The 22,229-nt window shown below is 45.9% G+C and overlaps 1 protein-coding gene and 1 long non-coding RNA gene across 2 annotated transcripts in view; both read left to right on the top strand.

The window, feature by feature from the left end:
- The window catches only part of PGBD5 (piggyBac transposable element derived 5), a 94,058-nt gene that overhangs the window by 12,218 nt on the left and 59,611 nt on the right, over positions 1–22,229 (top strand).
- LOC120400887 lies at positions 1,281–4,869 on the top strand. Its single transcript, XR_005596132.1, has 2 exons — positions 1,281–1,418; positions 3,700–4,869. It is a non-coding gene; the product is annotated as an uncharacterized LOC120400887 (long non-coding RNA).

The raw sequence follows: 22,229 nt of genomic DNA, 5'->3' as shown, positions 1-22,229 counted from the left end.
ATTATCAATAGAATTATTTTTACGTTGAATCAAAACAAAAGATTCAGATGAGCTGAGCCTGGAAAACCAGCAGGGTTTCGGACCCAGTACTGCTGAATATGTTGTATGGTTTTGGATAAATCCCAAATCAAACTTTCAATGTTGTTGCCACGTATCCCAGTTGTTTCTGGGTTGCTGGACTGTTGGTCGCTTGATAGGCTCACTAAAGAAAACTGAACAAACCCAAGTGACCAGTAGCAACCTATATCAGTGGTCCCCAACCTTTTCAGTGTGGCAGGCACCTGACGACTAGCCACGGAGGAGCATGCCCGCCGGACAAGCAGCCGCTAAAATGCTGCCGAAAATCAGCGGCATTTTGGTGGCAGCGCTTCTTGACGTTGCCACTTCTCGGCAGCATTTCGGTGGCTGCTTTTCCGGCGGCCAGTAGGCAGGTGCACATAGATGCCACGGCGGGCACCATGGCACCCACGGGCACCGCATTGGGGACCCCTGACCTATATGGTGCTAACTTGCACATGATTTCAGTTCTTCCTTTTAGGCTGTAAAGGGAGGAAGAACGTCTCTCTCTAAAAGCTCTCCCGTGATTCCCCCCTGGCTAACTGGAAAAGCAGTGATGACCGGCTCTAGAGCGAGCCACATCCTGCTTTCTGCATCTGATGGTAGATGGGTGTGCATGAGAGTAATAAGGAATGACCCTCTTCCAAGACACAATCTGCTCCACCTATTTCTACATCGCTGGGCACTGACTTGCTGTCTGGTGTCATCTTTAGTAACAATTAAGGCTAAGATTTTTTGTCACAGGTATTTTTAGTAAAAGTCATGGACAGGACACAGGCAATAAACAAAAATTCATGGAAGCCCATGACCTGTCCCTGACTTATACTAAAAATATCCCTGACAAAATGGGGAGGGAGGAGGGTCCTGCACCCACAGCTGCTGGGGCTCCTGAGTTTCCCCCGCCACCTGTGGCGGCTGGAGTTGCAGGGTCCCCCCATGGCAGCAGAGAGGTCAGCGGTTCCCCCCACAACCCGCCGTAGCTAAGCAGCTGCTGGGGGTCTCCCCCCCCCCCCCACCACACCCAGCAGCTGGGAGCTCTGGGTGACTCCTGCCCCCAGCGGGGGCTGGGAGCTGTGGGGGTCCCCCTGCTGCCCGGCAGCTGAGAGCTCCAGCCCCACTGTCCTGGGGCTGAAGTGGAAAATGTCATGGAGGTCTCTGGAAGTCATGGATTCCATGACCTCCATGACATAATCGTAGCCTTAGTAACAATCTAAGACAGGGATTCTCAAACTTTTAAGCATTGTCAGTTGCTTCAAAAGAACTACTAATCCTTCCCACACTGATTACACACCACCTGTGCTGCAGCAATTGTTCTTGCTTGCATCAGAGAGGACAGCATTGAAAAGATGAAAAATAACATGGTATTGCTGCTTGGTTAGATTGCCATCTGTGCTGTCTATTTGCTTTCCCTGCCTGTAGGCCGCTCCTGATGCCTGCGTTGCTAGAATCCCTTCAGCTTGCTTTGTGGTTTCATCCTGTCTTCTCATGCGTTTGCTGCCTTTTCAGTGTGGGGGACATCTGCAAAGCTGACCATGGCTGAATTTACATTAGAGAAGTACTTGACAAAGAAAGGCATGAAGCAGCTGTGCAAAGTATTGGTGTTTTGGTTTTTTTTGCAGGGGCGGGGTTGAGAGAAGCCTTCTAGATACCCTAGAAGAGTTATGTAGTGGCCTATAATTAGCAGGAAATACTGTTACTGCGTTTCTGGTAGCTTGTGCTTCCCATTTCTGTTTGTATCAGCCTGTTGCCTTTCATCAGATATTTAGACTGTAATCTCTTCATTGTGTGTACAGAGCTTAGCACAATGAGGCCTCAGTGCATTACTGCAGAAGAAATAATAACTATGACAAAAGTGCCTCTGTGGACCAAAATTCTCCACAGACCCCCAATGTAATAGAGACACCAATGCAAGAACATTGTATCTAACAGATACATTCTGTGGTGAGAGTGCCTCAAAGAGATTGTGTTGTTGCTATATTGGTCTTTATTGCTCTTTGAAATCAATGGAGCTACCCTGATTTATACCATCAGAGGGTCTGGCCTGGTATCTCTAAAAGTACTGGTTGCATAGCCAAGCCTTCTATTTATTTCTCTGTTCTGCTCTCCTAACAGAATCTTCCTCTGTGTTGCATTTAGGGACAGGATGAAGCCACAGCATTCAGATTGGAAATGCCTCAGGGTTCATGGCTGCTAACTTGGGGTTTTAGTTTGGTCCATTAAACTGGTAAAGACTCATTTGCAAGATTCAGATCCTGTTTTGGATTTTTTTACTCTGCCTTTTTGGTGGGTTCAGATCTGGGATTGTGGCTGTATCCGCACTGCTGCATTTTCTAAACATAGTACGCAGATTCTGCATTTTAAGGTAAAATGCAAGCACTGGGGAAGCAGTGCGATTCCAAACTGTAGTGTTTGCAGTACCATGCTATTCACAGTCTATATAACTTTTGCTCCCCTGGATTGGGAACAGCGAGGAAGTCATGTGTGCAGTCCCTGGAAAGGGTCTCTTAAGTGCTCAGTAGATTTGTAGATTACAAAACTGGAAGAGATTGCTCTTATCATCTAGTCTGACCTCAAAATAGATGTCTTTCTATTCCGTTAGGGCAAAATTCCCCTGTGTAGAGGGCCAGTATAAGGCTTATGTGCCCCTTACTGTTGTCAACTCTTGCAATTTTTATCACAAGTTTTGTGAAAATTTAGGTGGGATTTTGTTCTTAATACCGCAGTGCTCAGTTTCAAGTGATTACATCAGAATCCCAGTTTTCATTTAAAAAACAGTAAGCTTCTAGCCTTCATGTTTTCAGATAATGTTTCAAAGTGACCCATGGGCACCCTACATTCTCAAATCAGAGGGCAAATAAAAAGCAACCCAAATCTAATTTTTATGTCATGATTTTTAAGACAATCTAAGACTTTGGGGGCCCTGACTCAGTATTTTATGAATGCTTAGGGCAGGGGACTGGCAACCATGCTCTTTAGACCCACTTAAGCCTCCAAAATAGGGCTTACGTGATGCCTAGGCCCTGTGCTAGTGAATTTCACCTCTCATGACAAATGCTGAGAGGCTTTTCCAAATGAACATTAACCAAAAGAATGGAGTCTCCAAAATGAACCAGTGGAGTGGTGTGAAAGTGGTGGTGGGGTATGGGGGAAGATAGGGAAAACAGACTACTCATAAACCTCTGGAGAGGAAGATGCAAGCCATTTCATTGATTTTGAACTTTGTATCCACTAACCTGATAGAGCAGTTTTGCTTTTGAGGACAGACTGTGGGTCCAAAATAGTGTGCAATAAAGCATTTTTGTGTCATGAAACCAGTAGCGGGCATTGAGGGGTTTTTAGGCATATAAATAATGAATATGAAATAAATCCTTGAAGCTGCTAGTGCTGCTGGCTAGACTGGACCAGCACTGAATTCTCCATTAGTATTTTTTTTAAGGACCAGACTGTGAGACTTTTTAATCAATGAAGGAAATCTTAGTTTAACAATAAAAAGTTCCTTTTAGACATCTGAATGTAGTCACCTACATTAAGGGGAAGGATCTGATAGAATTTTGTGGGTATATATTGAAATTGTGGGATACAGACTGAATGTGCCTTTTGACTTATTGATAGCTCTTTTTCCCACATCTACCTTTTTGAAAGATTGATACAAAGGGAGACAGTTGGATATTGACCTGAAATGTGCTGACTTCAAGCAGTGGATCACCAGTTGCTCTAATACATCATTTTTTCCCCAAGATAAAAAAGACAAAGATAAGAATCCATTTCTTTTATGCTGAGACTGGCTAGTGAAGGAAAAACTCCTAAGCACAACATTTTTGATCTGGAATGGAGCATGAAGCAAGAACACCAAAATTGTACTAACCTTTACTTCAAAGTTATCTGTATCCACTGACTCCTTTTAATCAGTGCTATGACTTTTTCCTATACTGTCTGACTGTGCTACAGTATTTAGTTTGTTGTCTAATAGCATTTAGCTTCTTAGAATGCTCCAGACTGGCTTCCAGGTGAATGCTATATTTTATACTTACTAATATAACTTATATTGGGGGAGGGGGGTGATAGCAGTACCTGTTGTTAATGTTGCCTGACACTTCCCATTATAATACCCTGCTTTCAGTTACTTATAACTTTTCTTATACTTTAACTGTTTGGGCTGAAATTTTCCATGTCCGATGTCTGCCTCAGGGTTGGGGTTTCAGGTAAAACAATTCAGCCATTTCCAAGAAGGAGGGTAGGGAAAAAGACATTGTTTTGCCCATATGAAAATAGTGGTGTCCTTTTCTTTGAAAAGCACTAGCTCCCCTCCCCCATGCTTTGGTGCAAAGGCTTTAAATTTGGCTGGGGGGTGGCCGCTGTGTTAGGGATGTGCCTTTTGCTGTCACTGTGAAAATTCACCCATTTTTTTGACCAAGTTATAAGCCACTGAAAAATTGCAGCTCACACCTGCTCAGTAAAGACTGCTTGGATTTTATCCGCTAAATACTCTGAATATTCTGCACTGGGCATGTTCCAGCCTGGGGCTGAGCAGGACTTGTTCTGCAATTGAAGCTCTGGGCACCTGAACTGAGAGCGGGGAGCCTCCCTCTCCTGCGCTCTCAGTGAATCCTCTGTTGGGCCCCGGCAGTGTAGAGGAGGAAAAAATAGTATGTAATCAAAGACTGTATCATAATGCATATACTTAAGGGGGCCAAACTGTGACCTTAATTCTGGCATTTTCAAACTTTTGAGTGTCTGACTTTATTAAGATTGCAATGTTCTTTTAACGCGTTTTGTTTGTAAAATTAGATATAAAATTATCCTAATCTTTAATTCCTGTGATCTTCCCTGTACATCCTGTCTCCTCTCTCTGTCTTATTTAGACTGTGAGGTCTTTGGGGCAGAGACTGCGTATTTTTGTTTCACACACATGCTTGTTTCACATACTGATGCTTAAAGAAGAGAAATTACCACATATGTGGAGGAGATGGCCATATGATAAATGCACTTTATCATGCACTTTTGATCTGGTCCTGGGTGAGTCGTGAGCGGGTTGGGCATTTTAAAAAATATGTAGGGATACAAAGAAGTGTCTAATCAGCGTCTACATTTCAGTTGTATGGATAATTCTGTCCCAAATCTCACTGCAGAGGTAGAAAGATCATTTAAAAATATATATATATATATCCGGGTGCTACAGAAGAGAGGGAAGACAAGTGAAAGAAGATACCCAGTCTACAGAGAAAGCAGTTACGTGTGATTTAAGATGACTAAGCCAAGAATTTGGACCACGATTTCTGAGTAGTTCTCTTCTCTTTGGGCTGGGTCTTCTGGTCACTCTTTTCTGTCTGGCTTTTTCCCCCTGACCTGCTCTACACAATCTCCTTCAGAGTCACAAAATTATAGTCCCTGGGAGAGGAAGAGGGGAGCAAAAATAAGTGGGCACCAGTATTTCTCCAAGCATTGCTGGTGTTTGTTACTTTCCTTTCTCTCTCCTTCGCTTGTGGAGCTGGTTGATTCTCTGTCACCCTGCGTCTTGTGGAGTCACTTACACCATAGGAAAGCAGGTGTGAAAAGCTATCAGCTACTAGTGTTTTACACCCACTTCCCTTCACTGTGCACTAATGTAAATGGCTACACAAGGTGCCGAGTAACAGTGAATTGGGCCCTGCCTTACTCTGTACTCAGCAGGAAACAGTTCAAGCTGTGCTTCTCCTGGTCTAGCTGACCCTGATAGTGGGATTCTGTGGTGTGAATCTTGAACTGGTAAATCTAGTCAGCAGCTGCCATTAAATCCCCTCACAGGCTTTGTGGTTTTACATCAGATTCTCGTATTTAAAATGCTTTTCTCTTCTCTGTTTCTTTGTGGGGGAAAAAACCCACCCAAACAAAAAGAGAAACTGCCAACTACACAAGAGAAACAGTGAAAATGATTATAAACCAAGTGGTGTCTAATGCGCATAGTGAACAAAATGAGACAGTTTAGGTTCTTATGATCTCATCACTCTAGGTCTGAGTGCCTTGTAAAAATTAAAAAGTTTATCCTCAACACTGTGAGGTAGGGAAGTATGATTAGCATCCTCACTTTATAGGCACAGAGACATAGGCCCTGATCCAGCAAAGCATCCAAGTAGGTGCTTAATTTTAGGGTCCGAATAGTCCCATTCATGTGCTTAAAGTTAAGCATGTGCTTTACTGGATCATGGCCTAAGTGACTTACCCAAGGTCAGAATGGAGGTCTGTGGCACTGCCAACAATTTAACCTGGATCTCCTGAGAAGTACATCAAATTCTCAGCCATGAGTTTATCCTTCCTCTCAAAAAAACCAGGATTTTTTTCCTCTATTCTCTTTCAGCTACGGTAAACTTAGAGGTTATTTGCAACAATAGCAAGTTAAAAAGAAAGTTCAGGCAGATGTGTGAAATTTTTTTCTAAGTTGATGGTGTCCTTTTAAGCGAATGAAATAGAAATACATGAGAGTGCAAATGATGCTACTATTACTGCTAATGATGCCTGGAAATGTGATATCAAGGGAGATTAATCTGTTACTCAAGAGAAAAGAGGAAAAAAATACTGAAGAAGAAATTGAACTTAGGCTCCCATGCATGTATTTTGGAGTTTCCTGCTAATCAGCATGAATCGATCAAAACTGCAAAGACAATTAAAGTAAACATGTCAAAGATAAAGACAGGCCAAACTAATAATCACAAAGGAAAACAGATCCATTTTGTCAAGGAGGGGAAGTTCTTGCTCAATCCACCTCTGTTTCTGGGAACAATCACGCTGAAAGCTTCTTACTGAAGCAAAATATAGAATTGCAAAATGACTCACTCAGTATTGCCAACCCCTTGTGTTAAAAAATCATGTGTAGCACCAAAAAATGTCATGAGATGTAAACACCAGGATGAATCACATTCTGTTTTTTCCCACTGTCTGGTTTGAACCTTTAAGCAAGCCTTGTCTCCCCAATTTGTGTACTAGGTTCAGTTGAAAAGTCAACCGTAAGTGTGCAAACACAAATGCAGACATCCGCTGGTTCCACTTCCAGGGTATGTCTACACTGCAGTCAGGGGATGTGATTTCCAGCGTGTGGAGACCATCTTACACATGATAGTGCATTAGCTCAAATCACAGCTAAAAATAACGTAGCTGCAGTAGCTTGGACTAACAGAGTACAATCCTGTCCAAGGGGAGGTTTACACTAGAAGCACTACATCAGTGGAGCTGAACCGCTGCAGCTGTACTGCTGTAGCACGTCTGGTGAAGACCCTCAGTGCTGACGGGAGAGCGCTCTCCCATCAGCATTACTACTCCACCTCTGCAAGAGGCGGTGTGGACAGTGCTTAGGTCGCTGTAACTTGCGTCGCTCAGGGAGGTGTCTTTTTAACACCCCTGAGCGACGTAAGTTAGATAGATGTAAGCGGTAATGTAGACTTGCCCCAAGATCCTAGGCATGTACTCAGGTGGCTAGACTGAGCCACTGTGGCTACACTGCTCTTTTTAGCATGCTGGTTCAATCAAAGCTAGCACACGAAAATCTACAGAAGCTGGAAATTACACCTCCCAGCTGCAGTGTAGACATACCCACAGTCACCAACTCCTGAGATGAAGGAGCCATCGCTGCCTCTCTCCTTATGCATTTGTGTGTGTAAAACTCATCTGCTCAAATGTTTATGGAAACTGAATATGGAAGGGGCACAGGCTTGACCAGCACAAATTTAAGCAAAATACTCATGGACATCTGTTTGGGCTATTGTCCCAGTTCTAATAACTGCATTTTTATAGGCATCACCTAAGGTTTTTTTTAAAGGTGTAAAGTAACACCTTTCAGTAGAAGGTCTGGGTACAAATGGAGGAGTTGATATTTCAAGATCTACAGCTGTAAGGAAAATCTGTAGAGCAGGGGTCAGCAACCTATGGCACGCCAGCAGCGGGCTGAGCAGGGCCGGCGGCCGAGACCCCGGCAGGCAGCAGCGTGCCATTAAAAATCCTGCCCAGCTCAGCCTGCTCTTCTCCACCCCCCCCCACCACTCTCTCCTGCAGGGGCAGGGGGCAGAAGCTTGGTCCTGACGGCTGCTGCTACAGGGCAGCCTCCACCGGCCGCCAAGCTCCCTCCTCCCCTGCCTCTTCCTCCAGTGTGCTGGGTTCCTGCCCCTCCTCCTCACCTCCCTGGGGAGGGAACAGCTGATGGCCCTGGAGAGGGGGAGGAGAAGGAACTGCAGAGGCAGCATGCTTGCTGCTCCGGAGAAGAGGCGGGGATGGGGCTTTAGGGAAGGAGGGTGGAATCAGGGCATATCCCCTCCAGTCCCCTGCCATGAGCCGCTCAGGGCTGGGAGAATCCCCACGACTCCAGCCCATGCCCCCTGCCCTGATTCCTGAACCCCCGCACACACACCAAGCCCTCTGCCCTGAGCCCTGCACCCCACCATGACCCCAGTCCTGACTCCTGCACCCTTCTCACACACCCCCATGCCCTGACTCTTGCACCCCCCACATCCCCACCCTGAGCACCAAACAGAAGCTCCTCCTCCCCATTCCCACCTGCACCCCTCACACCAAATGGGAGCTGCCCAGGTAAGCACTCCTGCCCCAACCCTGAGCCCCCTCCCTCATTCTAGCTCCTGGCCAGACCCTACACCCCAACCCCCAGCCTGCTCCTTCATCCCTAGCCCTCCCCCAGTTCAGTGTACTCCCACCCTCAGCTCTGTGCAGAGAGAAAGGAAGAGAATGGGCTAAAACCAGGGAGAAGGTAGGTACCCACTCTATGTGGCAGGAAGTTAGAGAGCTGTTGCTTAACCAGGACATTTCTTTGTGAACATCCCACTAAGGAACTGAAAGAAAGGAGGGGAAGGCACAAAGACACAAATCTCAGGGTACGTCTACACTACGGGATTATTCCGAATTTGCATAAACCGGTTTTGTAAAACAGAATTTATAAAATCGGGTGGAGCACGGCCATACTAAGCACATTAAATCGGTGGTGTGCGTCCATGGTCCGTGGCTAGCGTCGATTTCTGGAGCGTTGCACTGTGGGTAGCTATTCCCTAGCTATCCCATAGTTCCCGCAGCCTCCCCCACCCCTTGGAACTTCCGGGTTGAGATCCCAGTGCCTGATGGGGCAAAAATAATTGTCGCGGGTGGTTCTGGGTAAATGTCGTCAGTCACTCCTTCGTCTGGGAAAGCAACGGCAGACAAGCATTTCGCGCCTTTTTCCCCTGGATTGCCCTGGCAGATGCCATAGCATGGCAATCATGGAGCTTGTTTTGCCGTTTGTGACTCTCACCGTATGTGTACTAGATGCCGCTCACAGAGGCGATTCAGCAGCGCTACACAAAGCATGCTTTTGCTTTTGCATGACAGCAGAGATGGTTACTAGCCATATTGCACCATCCAAACCCTTCCATAAATTGGAACTGAGGATGATCATGGCTACCAGTCCTTTTGTACCATTTGCTGCTAGTGCCCCTGGCCGATCAGCCAGGGGCGCAAAAGCCAAGATTGGTTACTAGCCATATTGCACCTTCCATCGTTTTGTACCATTTGCTGCTGTCATAAGTGCCCCTGGCCGATGAGCCAGGGGCGCAAAAGCAAAAATTGGGAATGACTCCCTGAGTCAATCCCTCCTTTTTGGTATCTAAAAATAGAATCAGTGCTGCCTAATATAGGCAAGTGTACTAGAGAACCACCGTATCATAGAACCAGAGAGCACAGCTGCTCTGTGTCAGAGCCTGCAGAAATTATGATCTGTATGCTATTCACAGGAGGTGCTCCTGTAACAACCCCACCTTTTGATTCCGTTCTTCCCCCAGCCTTTCTTGGCTACCGTAGCATTGTCCCCCCACTTGTGTGATGAATTAATAAAGAATGCAGGAATAAGACACACTGACTTGTTAGTGAGAAATGAGTGGAAGGCAGCCTCCAGCTGCTATGATAGTCCAGACAGGACATTAAGCAGTGTGTAGGAGAGAAGCCCAGCATCCCACTGCTAGTCCAGGGGCAACTGAATCTTTTCTTTACACATGAAGGGTGGGGGCTGATGGAGCTCAGCCCCCTGTTGCTATGATGAGGATGGTTACCAGCCATATTGCACCATCCATCCACCAGAAAAAATTAGGGCCAATAGGCTGATGACGAGGACGGTTACCAGTCCTTTTGTCCCATCAGCTGAGGCTGATGAAGAGGATGGATTTCCATCATTTTGTACCATCAGCCACCCATGGCGGGGGGGGGGGGGGAGGTGGAGCAAGGATGTTGGTGTTGAGTGCTGCACTATCGCGTCTATCTGCAGCATTCAGTAAAGATAGGGTGACATGTAAAAGAGTCAGAGGATTGTTTTACCTTTCGCTTCTGGGGGTGGTGGGGGGTGGGTGAGTAGATTGCCAAGCTATGCCCTGACCTGCGGACACTGTGTTTGACCCTAGAAGCATTTGGAGCTCAGCCAAGAATGCAAATACTTTTCGGAGGCTGCAGGAACTGTGGGAAAGCTTCAGTCCTCCAGTCCATGAGCGTCCATTTGATTCTTTGGCTTTCCGTTACGCTTGTCACGCTGCAGTGCGCTGAGTCCCTGCTATGGCGTCTGTCTGGAGATTTTTAAAAAAGGATTCTGAATTTCATCTTCTGTAACAGAGCGCTGATAGAACGGATTTGCCTGCCCTTACAGCGATCACATCTGCATGGTCCATGCGGGAGCTCTTTTTTTATTTTGATTTGGATTACGCCATACCCGTGCTGATCGGAGCTCCACGCTGGGCAAACAGGAAATATTCAAAAGTTCGCGGGGCTTTTCCTGTTTACCTGACCACTGCATCCGAGTTCAGATTGCGGTCCAGAGCGGTCACTGGTGCACTGTGGGATAGCTCCCGGAGGCCAATACCGTCGATCAGCGTCCACACTAACCCTAATCCGATATGTTAATACCGATACTAGCGTTACTCCTCTCGTTAGGGAGGAGTACAGAAACCGGTTTAAAGAGCCATTAAAATCGATATAAGGTGCCTCCTAGTGTGGACGGTTTTGGCGTTAAATCGGTTTTACGCTCCTAAAACCGATTTAAACGCCTAGTGTAGACCAGGCCTCAGCTATCCTATAAAAAGAGTGTTAGCGGGTTAGTGCCACGAGGCATAAAAGCAGGACAGTCTCCGTGCAGCTTTGTATTCTTTCATATTGATTTACCATGACTTCCCGGCCAGGCTATTCCTGCACACATTGACTTGAGCTGGGAAAGTTTAACAAGGGTAGGGAAGCTTGGGTCTCTGGCTACTTTCAATTCTATGATCAAAAGATATTTAAACCAATTCAAAAAAATGAAAGGCAGCTCAGAGGGGAAAAAGCAAGGATCCATCACTGTGAAACAAGGGGACACCAAATCTCCATTATCCTTGCTGGAACAGCAACAACAACATTCTGCGGTTACTTCCAGGGGACAAGCATTTGGGACCTTGGACTTCCCTGATAGACAGGAACTGACTTGACAAAGGAAGTGTCACAATGAGAGGGTGGAAGGGGAGTTCTCAGAATTTTAGGACAAATGATGATGAAGATCTACAATAGTTCATATATGCTGGTAACAAGGAAGGGAAATTTTTTACACTGTGGGAGTAATAACTCACCTGCTTACGTAACCCTAAGCTGTTTGTTCTAAATGGGAAAAATTCTAAAGTGAGTTTGTTGCTCTAAGACTGAGTGAAGATGTAGCAGAGAAAATAATCTTGGATTTTCTCATCTGCTTCTTTTAAGTAAAAACAAGGAGTCCGAAGAAGTAAGGTTTTTTTACTCACAAAAGCTTATGCCCAAATAAATCTGTTAGTCTTTAAGGTGCCACTGGACTCCTTGTTGTTTTTGTGGATACAGACTAGCACAGCTACCTCCTGATACTATTATTTTTAAGTGGCACTAAAAACCAAAATTCTGTAAGAGCTCTCAGTCCATTCCTCATCGGTAAAGACTGGACAAAACTGAATTGAGATCTGCAGTTTATCAACATCAGTTGTCACTCCTCTCTGTCATAGGATGTTTTATTGGACTAAACTACTTAAACACATACATTTTCTCCCTCATCCACTTCCACAAGTAGCTCCTACTATGTTTTTTTTTAAAGCCATCAAAATTACATTAAATATTTCATGACTAATGTCATCTTTAGTATTGTATGCTGAGTGCAGCTTGTTTACTTGTGGTACAGTCAGCTGTATACTCCATTGTGGGAAAAACAGCGAGGGGTGAAACCTTTTATCTTGTCATGCAGGATAATGTAGACTTTGAAACAGAAAATAATGGGGATATTTCCTAATTTTTTTTCTCTTTTTCAATTATGGAGCTCAGCCACAGGCAGTTCATGATGACTTCTGCTTTATGTGTGTGGTGTGTATATCTTTCTGCTGGTTGTTTGATACAAACCCCCAATCTTCAGGAAACAGGTATATTTAAGTAGGAACACACACACACACACACACACACACACACACACCTACCTCTAGTGTGTTAACATTACAGCCTTAGGATACTCATTGTGGACATAAGGGGGAGTTGGTACCTGGCATTGTTTTTGAGCTGCTGTAAACATAAAGATCAGAGATGAGATCTAGGGCCCAGATCCTCAAAAGTTTTTAGTTGCCTAAACTTCCATTGAGTCAATGGGAGTTAGGTGCCTAAATACTCTTGAAGACTAGAGCCTAAGTCCATATTCCCTGTGGTTTGCACAGGAGAGCCTTTCTTCCACTGGTCACTGGATGTTAGTCACTCAGCACAAATTGGACTGACCCTCCATTTATCTGAGTAAACATTTGATTCAAAGCAGGAACCATGGAAGCAGCAGTTTCAAGATGAATTGACTCTTACTAGTATAAGCCTAAGTCTCCTGTACTCCCCATCACTGAAATAACTCTTAGGAGAATGAGGCTTACTAGAGAATGGAGGCTTCCAAGAAGGTGTGGCAGCCTTTGCAAAATGCAGTGTTGGGGAAGGGAGAAAGGGGATAGAGAGGATGAGAAAGCAAGGAAAATGAAAATCTAGGGAAGAAAAGTCTGGGATTGGATAAGAACCAGGCAGTAGAAGAAGAAGAGAAAAGTGAGGAAGGTGAATGACTGAAAGAGGAAGAAAGAGAGGCAAATCCTATTATCATTCATTTGGGAAAAGGATAAACTGAAACCCCAGTGAAAATGGGACTTGCCTCCACTCATGCAGGAAGGCAGTGGCAGAGTAAAAAACCAAGTGTCTCAAACTCCCAGTCCCCTGCTCTGCATATTTGCATTAATTGGTGTTCAGGCAGTTCCAAAGAAAACATCAGCTGATTTCATGCACCACCTCAGAGAGAGACATTGCTTGCTTTCTAGGCGGTGATCAGAATTTGCAGGGTGTAATGTCTCCTAATCATAAAACTTCCAGGATATTTACTTCACGCTGAGTAAATATGCTTTTCTAAAGTATAGCCTGAGATTGTAAACAAGACTTAACAAAGAAGGAATCTTAAGGGAAAATTTTAAAGACACCCAGACTGTAAATACAATTAAACAAATGCCACCACACCATTTTAATGATTAAGGTGAACATTTTACTTTCACAAAAGTTCAGGACATTCAAATCAGTATTTTTGCTGTGAATATCAGATTCAGAACATTGAATCTGAAATTTCCATATTTTTGTGTAATTAAAAATGTCATCATAATGTTCCATTAATATTGGCCTTGACCCTTATATAATTTTGAGAGATGGAGTCCAAGTCACCAAATTTTGATCTAAATGTCTCCAAAGTTTAACTCAACTCAGTAGAGAGACAGGGACCAGTTATAAAGTTCAGGTGTGAATTGAGGTGAATTTCTGCAGAATTCAGATCTGGAGATTCAGTTTGGGTGCATCCCTAATAATTTTCATCTTTACATCTGTGTTGAGTGTGTCCTCTCCTGAGCAATAACAAAGGGAAAACTGGAGAAAAACACAATGGGTACTTACTGGCTGCATCTTTCTCTTATAACTGGTAAGTGCTGACCTTCTGTCACATGCGTTTCCATCTGCAGATGCCCTAAACCTGTGGCTATAGAGAAGGAAGTTACGATTAATTATTAATAGACTCACTAAGGATCAGGGTTCCCTTTTGTGCTAGGCACTGTCCAAACACATGGAATTTCCACTCTGAATATTTTACAATAAAAGACTTACTAATCTAAATGTGTCTAGCTGCTGATACAACACTTACCCTCACAGGCCAAAGGAAATGAAGCTTTGGGTTCCAGCGTGTTTATAGGAGCAAAAAAGATGTGTGCCATGCTCTTGGCTCCACTGCCTTAAGCCTCTGCCTTCTCTCCTTCCTACTGGGAGATGGTCACTGAATTAAGCACTTTAAGGAGTTCCCTCAAATCTCTCATTTTAATGCACTTATTTCACGAAGCACTTGGAAATCTCTAGTACAGTGGTCCTCAACCAGGGGTACACGTACCCCTGGGGGTACTCAGAGGTCTTCCAGGGGGTACTCAGCTCACCTAGAGATTTCCCTAGTTTTACAACAGGTTACATAAAAACCACTAGCCAAGTCAGTACAAACTAACATTTCACAGACAAGGATTTGTTTATACTGCTCTATATACTATACACAGTACTGTATTTATATTCCAATTGATTTATTTTATAAATATATGGTAAAAATGAGGAAGGAAGCAATTTTTCAGTAACAGTGTGCTATGACATTTTTGTCTGATTTTTGTAAGCAGGTAGTTTTTAAGTGAGGGGTAATTTGGGGGTACACAAGACAAATCAGACTCCTGAAAGAGGTTCAGTAGTCTGGAAAGGTTGAGAGCCACTGCTCTGGTACATATATTTTATTTCTGTAACTACTAGGACACTCATCATGAGGGATGTGTATTGCTTCCTTCATTTACAAGCTGCTGGACATTACTGTTTCTGCTATTGCAAATCTAAAAGGAGCATAGGGAGCTTCAAACAATGAGGGTTTGAGGCATTAATTGGTCACCGTGTTGGCAATCTAAGCAAAGAAGGAAAACATTGAATGGACATGGAATTTGAATCTCAATTGAAATGATCTCTCTAGGTATGTCTACACTACGGGATTATTCCGATTTTACAGAAACCAGTTTTTTAAAACAGATTGTATAAAGTCAAGTGCACGCGGCCACACTAAGCACATTAATTCGGTGGTGTGCGTCCATGTACCGAGGCTAGCGTCGATTTCCTGAGCGTTGCACTGTGGGTAGCTATCTCATAGCTATCCCATAGTTCCCGCAGTCTCCCCCGCCCATTGGAATGCTGGGTTGAGATCCCAGTGCCTGATGGGGCAAAAAACATTGTCGCGGGTGCTTCCTCACCCCTCCCTCCGTGAAAGCAGCAGCAGCCAATCGTTTCGCACCTTTTTTTCCTGGGTGAACTGTGCAGACGCCATTCCACGGCAAGCATGGACCCTGCTGAGCTCAAGACAGCAATCATGGACATTTTAAACACCTCGCGCATTATCGTGCAGTCTATGCTGAACCGAGACCTGCAAAGCCAGGCAAGGAGGCGGCGGCTATGGCAGCGGCAACGAGAGTGATGAGGACATGGACACAGAATTCTGTCAAACTGCGGGCCCCTGTGCTTTGGAGATCCTGCTGGTAATGGGGCAGGTTCTAGCCATTGAACGCCGATTTTGGGCCCAGGAAACAAGCACACATGCATGCGTAAGGGCACTTTCATGGAACTTTGTGACTTGCTTTCCCCTGCCCTGAAGCGCCAGAATACAAAGATGAGAGCAGCCCTCACAGTTGAGAAGCGAGTGGCAATAGCCCTGTGGAAGCTTGCAACGCCAGACAGCTACCAGTCAGTCGGGAATCAATTTGGAGTGGGCAAATCTACTGTGGGGGCTGCTGTGATGCAAGTAGCCAAAGTAATCACTAAGCGGCTGCTACGAAAGGTTGTGACTCTGGGAAATGTGCAGGTGATAGTGGATGGCTTTGCTGCAATGGGATTCCCTAACTGTGGGGGGGGGGCGATAGATGGAACCCATATCCCTATCTTGGCACCGGAGCACCAGGGCACCCACTACATAAACCGCAAGGGGTACTTTTCCATGGTGCTGCAAGCACTGGTGGATCACAAGGGACGTTTCACCAACATCCACGTGGGATGGCCGGGAACGGTTCATGACGCTCGCGTCTTCAGGAACAGTACTCTGTTTAAACCGCTGCAGCAAGGGAATTACTTCCTAGACCAGAAAATAACAGTTGGGGATGTTGAAATGCCTGTCATTATCCTGGGGGACCCAGCCTACCCCTTGATGCCATGGCTCATGAAGCCATACACCGGCAGCCTGGATAGTAGTCAGGAGCTGTTCAACTACAGGCTGAGCAAGTGCAGAATGGTGGTAGAATGTGCATTTGGCCATTTAAAGGTGCACTGGCGCACATTACTGACTCGCTCAGACCTCAGCCAAACCAATGTCCCCCTTTGTTATTGCTGCTTGCTGTGTGCTCCACAATCTCTGTGAGAGTAAGGGGGAGACCTTTATGGCGGGGTGGGAGGCTGAGGCAAATCACCTGGCCGCTGATTACGCACAGCCAGACACCAGGGCGATTAGAAGAGCACACCAGGAAGCAGTGCGCATTGGAGAAGGTTTGAAAACCAGTTTCATCACTGGCCAGGGTACAGTGTGACTGTTTGTTTCTCCTTGATGACCCCCCTCCCTTGATTGACTCATTCCCTGTAGGCCACCCCCCCTTTCGATCACAGCTTGCTTTCTACAGAAATAAAGTCACTCTCGTTTAAAAATCATGTATTCTTTATTACTTAATTATAAAAAGAGGGAGAGAACTGACAAGGTAGCCCGGGTGGGGTTTGGGAGGAGAATAGTAGGGAAGGAAAAGGCCACTAAAAAAATTTCATAATAATGAGAGCCTTTTGGTTGGGCTGTCCACTGGGGTGGAGTGGGCGGGTGCACGGAGCCTACCCCCACGGAGCCTCCTCACCTGTCTGGCAGGTGAGGAGGCTAAGGAACATGGTGAGGGGGGAGGGTGGTTATACAGGGGCTGCAGCGGCACTCTGTGATCCTGCTGCCGTTCCTGAAGCTCCACCATATGCCGGAGCATGTCAGTTTGATCATGCAGCCGCCCCAGAGTTGCATCCTGCCACCGCTGATCTTCCTGCCACCACCTGTCCTCACGTGCGTCCCTCCTGTCCTCACGTGCGTCCCTCACGTGCGTCCCTCCTGTCCTCACGTGCGTCCCTCCTGTCCTCACGTGCGTCCCTCCTGTCCTCACGGTCACTGGCATCTTTCCTGTACTTTGCTACCACGTCCTTCCACTCATTCAGATGAGCTCTTTCATTGCGGGTCACTTCCATGATTTCCGAAAACATTTCTTCTCACGTCCTTTTTTTTTTTTTTTCCGCCGCCTTATCTGAGAGAGCCTTCGGGACGGAGTAGGTAAGCTTGAAAAATTTGCACCTGCGTGAGGGAGGGAAAAAGGGAGAGAATTATTTTAAAAGATACATTTTAGAGAACAATGGTCATACTCTTTCACGGTGAACAACACTATTCACCTTACATAGCACATGTGTCTTCACTACAAGGTCGCATTTTGCATCTTAATATTGAGTGCCTGCAGCTTTGGTGTTACCGTTGAGTGCTGCTTCTTTCCTGTTAACGTGCAGCAGCAGAAACCACCCTGTGGCTGGCATCATGGAAGATCACTGCTAAACACCCCCCACCCCACCCCCCCACCACGTGGCTGGTAGCAGGAAAGATTCCTGCTAGCCAAACGCGGAAAAGCTCAGCGCCAATCGCGCCCCACACCCTTCCCCCCCGCTTGGCTACCTTCAGGGAAGGATTTCTTTTAAGCCACAGCCCAGTAGGAATGGCCATCTCTGTCCCCTTACTTAAATTCCCGAATTTCAACCAGGTTACCATGAACGATATCACACTCTCCTGAGTATAACCCATCGAGATAAAGAACGGATGTTGCTTGAAAGCCAGCAATCATCGGGACCATACGCAGCTAGGCTTTGTCATGCAATGATACCAGATTACTTGCTACATGCATGGCGTGGTCAAGTGTCCTACCCTGGAGGACGGAATAAAGCCGCGCTGCCCAGAAACCTTCTGCAAAGGCTTTTGGAGTACCTCCAGGAGAGCTTCATGGAGATGTCCCTGGAGGATTTCTGCTCCATCCCCAGACATGTTAACAGACTTTTCCAGTAACTGTACTGGCCGCGAATGCATCCCAAGTCCTCAGGGCAAATTAATCATTAAAAAACGCTTGCTTTTAAACCATATCTTATATTTACAAGGTACACTCACCAGAGGTCCCTTCCATGGCTTCATTGTCCGGGATAGTTGCTTGGGAGGGTAATTCCATCAGGGTGAGAAAAAGCTCCTGGCTGTTGGGGAGAACGGAGTGTTGTGTGCTCTCTACAAGCTCGTCCTCCTCATCTTCCCCGTCCGCAGAATCCTCAGCCATGGCTGCGATTGCCACCCCCACCTCGGAATCCACGGACAGGGGTGGGGTAGCGGTGGCAGACCCCCCCTAGAATTGCATGCAGCTCAGCATAGAAGCGGCATGTTTTTGGCCCTGCCCTGGACTTTCCGTTTGCTTCTTTGGTTTTCTGGTAGGCTTGTCTTAGCTCCTTAACTTTTTTCACATGGCACTGTACTGAGTCCCTGGTGTGGCCTCTCTGCATCATGGCCTTGGAAATTTTTTTAAATGTTTTTTCATTTTGTCTTTTGGAATGGAGTTCTGTTAGCACAGAATCCTCTCCCCATACAGCGATCAGATCCAGTACCTCCCATGCAGTCCATGCTGGAGCTCTTTTTCGATTCTCAGGAGACTGCATTGTTACCTGTGCTGGTGAGCTCTCCACGGTGGCCAAACAGGAAATGAAATTCAAAAGTTCGCGGGGCTTTTCCTGTCTACCTGGCCAGTGCATCCGAGTTCAGATGGCTTTCCAGAGCGGCCACAATGGTGCACTGTGGGATAGCTCCCGGAGGCCAATACCGTCGAATTGCGGCCACACTAACCCTAATCCGACATGGCAATACCGATTTGAGCGCTACTCCCCTCGTCGGGGAGGAGTACAGATATCGGTTTTAAGAGCCCTTTATATCGATATAAAGGGCTTCGTTGTGTGGACGGGTGCAGCGTAAAATCGGTTTAACGCTGCTAAATTCGGTATAAACGCATAGTGTAGACCAGGCCTCTGAGTCAGAGTTGGGACATATCAGCAGGGTAGTGTGGGGAAACTTGCCCTGGTGCTGCCTATCCTGTGCTTCTTGGCACTCCAGAATTGTCAATCCTGAGCCCTTCACCAGCACTGTACACAAACAAACATTCAAGGGGATGTTCATTGCTGTTGGATAAACTGCATGTTTTGTGAGTGACATGATTTCCTTTTCCAATCTCAGCAATGTAGAATAATTGAAATTGGGTGGGAGGGAGTGGACTGTGGATCTAAAATGACAAGCCATCCCTCATAAGAGAGGTCATTGAGAGTACTGTAAGATTTCCACTCCTCATGAGCTTGTCGCCATGGCCCAGCCCCCACTCTGATGGCCCTATGACAGCTTTGCAGTGCAGCTGCAGACTCTTGACAGAAGCGCCATGACAGGTGCTGATCAGTTATGCCTCCTGCACACAGTCCCTGGAAAGAGGTTGCAGAGGTGGTGTTCTGTTGCTGAGGGAATCGGATGCTATTTCTGGACACCGCTCTGTCTTCACCATATTGTTTGACAATGATTTGTGTTTCCCACTCTCTGTGCAATTGCAACTCCCAAAAAGCCTCCCCCCAGAAATGTGACTGCGGTAAACATGCACACTTGGCCATGGATTTACCACGTGCATGCCAAAAGTGTAGGCTGCAGCTCACTGGGTGCAGCAGTGCCTCTGCACTGATAATTGCACCTCTTGTAGATTTAAAAAAATCTTTGAAGAAAGACTGTTTCCTCTTATTGAGGAATGATTAATTTAGCATTTAGCAGATTTAGTGGAAAGATTAAGCAGTCAGCTGTGCAAGACTCACTGTGCATTCCATGTGGTAAAAGGATTAAGAATGTTTATATGCAAGGTATATAGGAGGGATTGGCAAACCTGTTTAACCACTCCAGGATTGTGAGTTCGGAAGTTCAAACAACCCACATGGCTGGGTTTGTCTTCTGTGAAAGAGAGAATGGGAAAAGCAACAGAGAGAGGTAGAAAATCCAATGGGAAGAATAGGGCAAAAATACAGCGGTGAGCGTACCCAATGAAAAATGCATCTCGAGACTGGGGAGGGGAAAAGGAGCAGGGACAGGGAGAATACACACACACATTCACTCAGAGTACATAGAGCAGGCTTTGCAGGTGCAACAGGGTGGGGTTACCTGGGCAGAGAGCTTCTCCTTAACCCTTTCATCTTCAGTGTGGGGTTCGTATATCAGATTGCACAGATGATTACTTTTCTTTCCCTAACAGAGGGCACACACACAAGCTTCTCTATAGCTAGACAAATATTTTTGACTTGATTCCCCTGTAGGAAAAATCAGGGAGTTAGAACTACAGAAAATCTCATGACCTTAAACTAGTTTGAGAGGCTCACAGCAAAGATGGTTCAGTTGTCAGCTGAGGGTGCCAGAGGTTTGAGCACTGGGTGAATGTATTTTATACTTATGAGCTCTCAAGAGAAGAGAGAGCCTTATAATGTCTCCCCCACCTCCCCTTCCCCCCCACTGTAGGCAACCTTCGAGTTCCAAGAGAAGCCTCATCCTCAGATTGCTGTGCCAGGTTTGGAATTTCCTCAGTTTTACTACACAGAGTAGCAAAATCCAGTGTTTGGGGGATATTTGGGGCTGAGCTTTAGATTCAGGCCCTCATCTAGTTCGAACATATGATAGCGCTTGTGCTGCTCCAAACCCCTGTCTCACTATTGTGAAAGTCACATTCCACCCCACATCGGAGCATGTAAAATTGAGAGGGAGCACTGACAGGTACTATGGAGATCTGAGGCTTGGTCTACACTACAGAGTTAGGTTGACCTAATTATGTCACTGTCTACACTACAATGCTGCTTCTGCCAAAGTAAGTGGCCCACTACACTGCCATAATAACTCCACCTCCATGCGAGGCGTAGCACTTACGTCAGTGTAGTTAGGGTGACACAGTGTCTGTGTAAACACTGCATTACTTACATTGGCTGGTGGCTGTCAGCTGGGTGCCAGGCTCACAGCAGTGTTGTCCCCCCCAGGCCACAGCTGTCAGCCAGGCACTGGGGCAACAACCTGAGGGGTGAGCTGAGCTCAATTTCACAGCACAGGAACCTACCAGCAGTGAAATTGATATTCTTGTGTGTTTCAAAGCTGCTATTTTCTCTACTGGGGGCTTACAGCTGATAGGCTCCCTACTGTGAAACTGACCCCCATGCTGGGCTCACAGCTCAGGCTGTCACCTCGGGCCTGGGAGCTGGGAGCCCCGCGCAGCTGTCAGTACCCCCACACTCTGGCTGTCCGTGCCCCACAATGCCCCACTTCAGACTGTGCAAGAGCTCCTGATGAGGACGTGCACCATGGCAGAAGGAAGGTAGTGTGGACACCAATAGCCAACTTGATTACTACAGTGGCTGTAGGTCAACCTAACTGAAGTCAAATTAATTTTGGAGTGTAGACAAGCCCGAAGTCTGGCTAACTAGTATTGTTGCTTAAAAAGATAGAAACCCCAGCTCTAGTTAAAACACTGCTGAGCTGTCTGGATTTTCAATTGATTTTACTTTTTTACTCCAGGTGATTTGCATTGAGTTTTTTAAAAATCAATTTGTGAGCAAAGCCCCATGCAAGTCCCTCATGAGATTAACTCACAGCAATAGGTCCTGTGGCATGTGTGTTTTGCATGTAAATGTAGGCGTTAACCTCAAAGCTTTCAGCATCTCATTACATGGGTCACTCCCTCATTGACTTTTATTTATGAATGACAAATTAAATGTCCTGGTCCTTAGCATGGAAAACATAGTGTGCCATTTCCCTTCTTCACACATAAATCTCTCCTTTGTGAGCAGGGTCCTAATAATGAGCTGGGAATGGCTGATTGGGTGGATTCTTTTTTAATAGTTACAGAGTATTAGTAAGTGACAGGTTTGTAATGATTCTGGTGAATGATGAGCAATAGAATTGAATATATTGCTGCTTGGTTCAGATTTTACCCAGGAATAACAAGCCTGAAGGTACTGCATGTCAGTAAGTGCTCACAGATTAGATC

The sequence above is a fragment of the Mauremys reevesii genome, linkage group 3 (assembly GCF_016161935.1).
Source record: "Mauremys reevesii isolate NIE-2019 linkage group 3, ASM1616193v1, whole genome shotgun sequence".
NCBI lineage: Eukaryota > Metazoa > Chordata > Testudines > Geoemydidae > Mauremys > Mauremys reevesii.
Note: the sequence above shows the minus strand (reverse complement) of the source record. Positions and strands in the feature narration are given on the sequence as shown.